Source organism: Mesitornis unicolor, unplaced genomic scaffold (assembly GCF_000695765.1).
Source record: "Mesitornis unicolor isolate BGI_N332 unplaced genomic scaffold, ASM69576v1 scaffold12262, whole genome shotgun sequence".
Taxonomy (NCBI): Eukaryota; Metazoa; Chordata; class Aves; order Mesitornithiformes; family Mesitornithidae; genus Mesitornis; species Mesitornis unicolor.
Genome location: NW_010167162.1, coordinates 48,745 through 54,899, shown reverse-complemented (window position 1 = coordinate 54,899; position 6,155 = coordinate 48,745).

The window sequence follows — 6,155 nt, the reverse complement described above, 5'->3', positions numbered from 1 at the left end:
GGGAGGGCGCAGGCTCGGCCTGGGCTTTGTTGCAAGAATTCCGGGATCAGCCTGAGAGGATGGAAAAAAAACCCACAAGGCAGCAGAGACAAGGAGAGGGGCAGGGAACCGGAGAAACGCGCTGTTTTCTCATTTAAAAAAGGGCTTTCCGTGGCCTATTTCTAAGCCTCCAGTAGCTGTGGGACAAGGGCCGCATCTTCCTCGCCCGCCGTACCCCCCCGAAAGCGATGCGCAGTCCTTTTCCTGACCCCCCCCTCAGAGCATCCTTTCTTCCCGGTCCCGGTTCGCTGCCAGGCAGGGACCCAGGGACCGGCCGTGGGGGTTGTTCTCCCCTTGCTGCTTCCCTGGAGCCAGGCAGCTTCTCCTTAAACGGGGAGCCAAACCTTCTGCGTGGTTTTCAAAGTTTGGGTGCGTTACTTGGAGGGGTTTCCTTTGTTGTTCTCCTCTGAAGTGGAGAGAGGAGACTGACACCAGAGAATTGGGTATTTTTCTATGAGTATCTCAGTATCAGTTTAATAACCTGATTTTCTAAGTGAGTGGCTTTCCTGTCTGAACCTCCGCTGTAATCTTATTAACGTGGCTAGTGCCTGAGCCATCCAGTTTTAGCAAAATCAGTTGGTTTTTGTTTGTTTGTTTGTTTTTCTCCTGAAGGATGCACAAAGGAAACAAAGGCTTTGCTGGTTCAAGTTTGCCTCTCTGCTTGCAGGTCTCAGATATTCCCCTTTGCTTTGCCATGGAGCTGCTAACGTGTAGCAGACCTGCGAGCTCTCCCCGCTGTCATTGCTGCAGTCCCACGGCAGCGCTTACCCAAAAAGGCAATAGATTAGGATGCAGCAAGTTCTCCCATATGGAGAAGAGGCAACGCTGGTGCATTGCACAACCCCACACGCGGGGTTGCTCCTTCGTCGTGGCACAGCCGGGAGCGGGCAGGAGGAGGGCAGGTTGTGGGGGGCACATCTGCATAGCCAAACTGGGAGTGATGGTGGGAGAGGTTGGGGTACCCTGCATGGGCTTCCTTGAAGTGGCTTGGGGACAAGAAATAAGTGAGAAGGTGGCAGTGCCAGCTGGGCACAGACTCCGGCTGGAGCTGGAGCCGAGCCCTGGGTTTTGGTGTCCTCGCTGCAGCTGTGACCCACGGTGGGTCTGGTATGGAGACTGCCATGCTGCAATCACCTGCTTGGTTTGTAGCCACTGCAATGATCTGATCTCTGGTGGAGAGGGATGTGGGAAGGGCTGGCACAGCCTGGTTTGCTGGTGATCTCCTGCGTGCGGGGCTGTCTGTGCCCCTGGGGTGGCTCCTGTCTGTGCGGGAAAGGTGCCGGCCCCAGTGGGGCTGATGGTGGGCACAGGGGCAGTGATGCCCCACGTCTTGCCAGCAGCTGACGCTAAACACAGCCCTGGTGAAACCACCATCTGTGGGCATGGGACGTCTCTTTTGATGGATGAGGCCAACAGAGGGTCATTGCCTTTTAAATCAATTTATTCCCAACTTCCTGCTCCTCTTGCTTGGACACCCCTTCCTTTCCACCACACCCCCTCCAAAAAAGACTTCCATCCTCTGATCGCTCCCTCAACGAGTTCCCAGCCTACCTGAGGTTTGCCTACTCTCATCGGCCCTCTCACCTCCTCTTTTTGGAGGTGCACCAGACCCATGTACCTGTGCAGGCGAGGCAGCAGTGCCCAGGCAGCCGACACGGGGCAGATCGTGGCCCTTGGTGTGGCCAGAGCCCGGTGCATCCCGATGTGCCTCAGCGGTGCGATGGCTGGCAGGGAGAGCCATCGCTAATACCAGGCTCTGTTTGTTGATCTCTGCTCGTTGCACCTCTCGGCTCTGGGATTAATTACTTTTGCTGAGCGTTTCTGGCCCTTTTCTGCAGCTGTCAAGGCGGGCGCGCATTCCCTTGTCTGGCAAAGCACTTCACAGGGCCCTCCCAGGCACGTCTGAGAGCCTCTGATTTATCTTCAAACCCTGGGAGATTGGAAGGATATTAATTTCCTTCTGCATTTCGGGAAATCCAGGCAGAGGAGATGAAGGTGGGGGCGCGGGGTTGCTCCAAGTGCAGTGGGAGGGACTGGTCCAGACCCCTGTGCTGTGGCTGATGGACCAGCGTGAACAGGAGGCGGTCGTACCCACAAACCCATGGCACACTCAAGGGTTTCTGGGGATCTGCTTGGGAAAGGACTTGCTCTACAGCCCTGTGGTGTTTTGGCATCTTTCTGGTGGACCGATGATGACCAAAGAGCATCCCCGGAGCGTGGTGCCCTTCCCATATGCTGGTGTTACTGAGCACTGGCCCTGCCTTGTGCATGGTGCTGTGTCTGCCGCTGTGACCACACATCTGTGCAGATGTCTCCAGGAGCCTGTAACTGGCAGTGAATGATGAGGGCCTGGTTTTGTCTGGGAGAGGTTCCCATGGCAGTGTGAGCCCCGGCTGTGATACAGGAAGGGTTTCTCCCACCATGGGATTTTCTTCCATTGCATCATTTTCTGTCTGTGTGTTTTCCAATAAAAACAAACCAATTAACAAGAAGCCCCTTCTTGGTTCTGCAGGATGGGTGGGATGGGGAGAAGTCACCCCTTCTCCCTGCCCCACGTGGCTTTTCCGCAGTTTTATCACATCTGGGGGACTACAGAGGCCCCGCAGCCTGTACCATGTCCCCTCAGTGCTCTTCCAATGCTTGGTGGCTTCTTGTGCCCCCTGGCCACTGTCCCCTGTCCCCTCTGGTCTCTCCATCTCCTGTTTTTGGCATTTCTCTGGCTGTGCCTTGGTAGCAGCAATTCTGGGGCAAGCAGGGACCGCTTGCGTGCCCAGGCAGTCATGGGCACGGTGGTCGTGCAGGGGATGCTGCAGGGAGGCCGCCAGCCACCTCCGTGAGATGCAAGGATTATTTTACTGCAGAAATTCAGAGCTGGTTGTCCTGGGTCCTGCTGGGAACTGGACGCGGAAGGGCAGGAGCCTGGAAACCTTGACTCTTGGCTCCCTTCCCCGCTCTGCTCCTGACTTACGGTGCCGGGGGCCAGATTTTAGTGGCACTTGGACATCTAAAGGTGCAGAAGGGCACCTGAGGGCTGCTTCAAAGCACTGGCTGCCCCAGTCCTGCTGATTTAGACCCATCACCATGTGCCTTTCAGCATCTCTGAGTACCTGAGCACCCAGGAATACCTGGTGGTGCCATGGAGAGCCTGGCCACGGGGCGAGGACTGAACCTTCCTCAGGGGCCAGGCTGGGGCCATGTAGGAGCATGTGGCAGAAGCCAGCGCTGAATGATAATAATAATGAATAATAAATTATGTAATTCTTTGTACTTCCATGGAGCCTTTCATGCAAAAGCTCTTAAAGTGCTGTATAATCATTAATTTATTAATCTTCCCCATGCCTCGTTGAGGTGGGTCAGAGACACATTTTTGGCTGCTGTGTGCTTTGTCCCCGGAGGTGATAACATCCAAGACTCGGAGGAACGACCTGGATCGCATCTGCTGGCTCCTCTGCAGTGGGGATTTAAGCCTGGGCTTAACTTGGGGCAGGTGCTTGCGGCTCAGGGCCGGGGCAGGATTTGGGATTGTGCTTAAGAGCCTTGCGGGGACACGGTCAAAGGGTTCTGCTGAGCCAGAGGTTTCTGCAGGTCCTGGGTTATTGCGGCTCCCCGCAGCCTGGGTGAAGTTGTGCAAAGCGCACGAGTGCGGTTGTGGGTGCAGAACATGCGTCGTGGGTGGAAATGGCCTCACGTGGATTCCTGGTACAGAAATGGGGTGAGAAATGCAGCGCTGAGTGTCCCTGTGCGTGGCAGCGCTCCCAGGCCAGCCCAGCCACAGCACTGGTAGTCTTTAAAATCACGGAACAGACTGAAAAATTTGAGGTTGTTTCAGAAGAAGTAAATTTTTTTAGTCATTTAGGGGAGATTAGATTTCAAGCTGCACTTTGCATAGCTATTTCCTATGTCCAGAACTACTAAAACTGTATTTTTTTTAATGCCAGCTGCAATAGCCATGCAATCTGGCACGCTCAGAGCCATGTAGGTGCAGCAGCATCGCTGCCAGGACCAGGTTTGGGATGGGGATGCAGTCCCGGTGCTCCGGAGGCCACGGTGAGGCTCCGGTGAAGGCGTGGGAGCAGCGGCGAGGCTGCCAAAATGACGCCCGCGGCGCTGGGAGGCCCCGGGCTGCAGAGTGGGCGCAGGGAGAGGAAGATGCTCTTTTCCCAAGAAACCGCATCCCACCCACTGTGATCTATTTTGTGGATTTTAAGCTCATTCTGGCATCATCATTTTCTGCTCTTTTACAATAAGCCGCAAAATTGGCTCTGTTGCTCGACAGTAATGCATCGAATTAATGGGCATTAGTTTAAGAGCAAACTACAAACATATTGATTTGTAGTTACGGGGGTACGCGGCGGCGGGTTGAATTTTGTTGGAAAGGAAAGAAAATTCTCACAATTGCAGCAGCTTTCAGCCAGGAAAATGGGTCAATTCCTCACTGAGGGCACTGGCCTGAGGCTTTGCTCCATCGTGCAGAGGAGTTGTGCAGTGGGCAGGAGCAGAGCGGCCTTGGTGACACCCACTTGCCCATTTGTTTTCGGCCTCTGAAGTGTTTGGCCCCAGGTGCTGGGTTTTTCTGCCAGGTTGGTTGGTGTTGAAATCCCTCCTGCTGCTCATCCAGCAGGAGGCCGTGCACCCGTTATTCCTGGGCACCAAACAAGGGGGAAATACCTAAAGCGTGGAGCCCCAAGCTGGGCTCACCTTGACAGCACCAGCCCTGTGCCCCTTGGCTCTGCTCACCCACTTTGGGGCTGCCCACGCAGCAGGTGATGCACTTTCAGTGTATAATAGGATTTGCAGGAGCCCAAAAGGGAAGTTTTGGAGGGAGGGAGGAGGAGAGCACCTGCCCAAGCAGCCTGGAGATGCACTGGGGATTGAGGAGCAGGGTGGCTCTGCCATTCTGTGCCTGCACCTCGGGCAGGGCGATGGGCAGGGCGATGGGCAGGACGCACCCGAGGGATGCCCAGGGACATGATTCGTGCATGGACCTGGGGTCTGTGGGCATGTGCAATCAAAGCAAGTTTTGGGGTATCAAAAGCAAGTTTTGGAGTGTCCCTGTGGTCCCAGCTTGCAGTGCCAGGGTGGGAAGGGGAAGACGTGACTGAGGCCCCCTCGGGCTCCCTCTGCGGCAGCGCGGAGCAGCCGTCCCTGCCCGCTGTGCTTGCGCCGTCGCTGCTTCAGCATCAGAAGAATCACATTTCATTTATCCCCTGACATGTTAATGGATCTGCTTAACCACTCTCCCGACCTTTGCTGCTGCCGCTATAATTAAGGTTTGTGAAACAAGAAGCTCTGAAGGCATCAAAGGAAGCGGCTGCTTCAGGGAGGAGCCCGCGGGTGCGCTCGCTCTGTTATCGGGGTGACATTTCTGGGGTCGCTTTGTTCCTCTCTCCCCTCCTCGTCCTCCCGGGTCTCCTCTGGAGATGGATGGGAAGGGGGGCCAGAGTCCAGGCCCTGCATCCCTGCCTGGGGAGTGTTTCTCTGGTGTTTCCTGATCGATGTCTGCACCTCATGGAGATGCCCTGGGTGTCCTCCTGATTTTCCCTTGGCTCCAGGGTGCAATGGCCGAGTCGGAGACACTTCCCAGCCATGCCATGCCGAATTCCCCATAGCCAAGGGGAGGATGGAGCGGAGGGGGATGCTCGACCCTGCTGTGGGGCATCGCTGCATCAGCTCGTGGGGAAGCCGGGATTAAATCCAGCCCGGGGTAGACCTGCCGCAGCCTCCAGCTCCTGCTGTGGGCGTGTTTCAGTCTGATTCATTAATTCCCAAATGAAGGCGCTGTCCTTTGCCCTTCCTTTGCTGCACAGAGCGATGGCTGCTTTTTCCCCGAACCCAATTTCCAATGCCTAATGTCGGGCCCTTGAATATTTAATAAAGTCTAAAAAGGATTTTAACTGCATATTGGCTTTCCTGTTGGTACCAGCCCCAGGGGAGATGAGAACAGAGCTGCTCATGGACCTGTTTATCCAGTCTGGGAGCAAGGCAGACCACTAATGGTAACCGCTGGTGAGCAGAATGCCAAACTCGCACGCAGCTCTCCCCGCATATTGCTTCGCATCTCAGCAGTAACAAATGACACCAATAACAGCGTCAGGCTCATGCTTCGAATGTCTCGG